The following is a 366-nucleotide window of genomic DNA, read 5'->3' on the forward strand; positions in this document are numbered from 1 at the left end:
GGAGCATGTCTGCAGAGAGAAGTGGGGGGCTCAGCATCAGGGCTGGGTCGGGGACATCCCTGGATGGGGTTGGGGGGCTGAGCTCCACATCCCCCTGGGGTACCTCCACAGGCAGGAGCGGGGGGCTCAGCTCCAAACCCCTTACCAGCAATGAGAGTGGGGGTCTGAAGCCCAGGAGCCATTGGGGCACATCAGGAGGAGGGAGTGGGGGGCAGAGCTCCCGAGCTCACTGGGAGTCAGTGGGAGACAGGAAGGGGCTCTCCTCTAACAGCTCATGGAGGCGGGAAAGCGAGGTGACACCCAGCACCCACTGGGGCACCTCGTCAGGACATGGCGGGTGGAGGCACCACCTTTGGGGAGGGGGAG

This window comes from Phaethon lepturus, unplaced genomic scaffold, assembly GCF_000687285.1.
Source record: "Phaethon lepturus isolate BGI_N335 unplaced genomic scaffold, ASM68728v1 scaffold24109, whole genome shotgun sequence".
NCBI classification, from domain to species: domain Eukaryota; kingdom Metazoa; phylum Chordata; class Aves; order Phaethontiformes; family Phaethontidae; genus Phaethon; species Phaethon lepturus.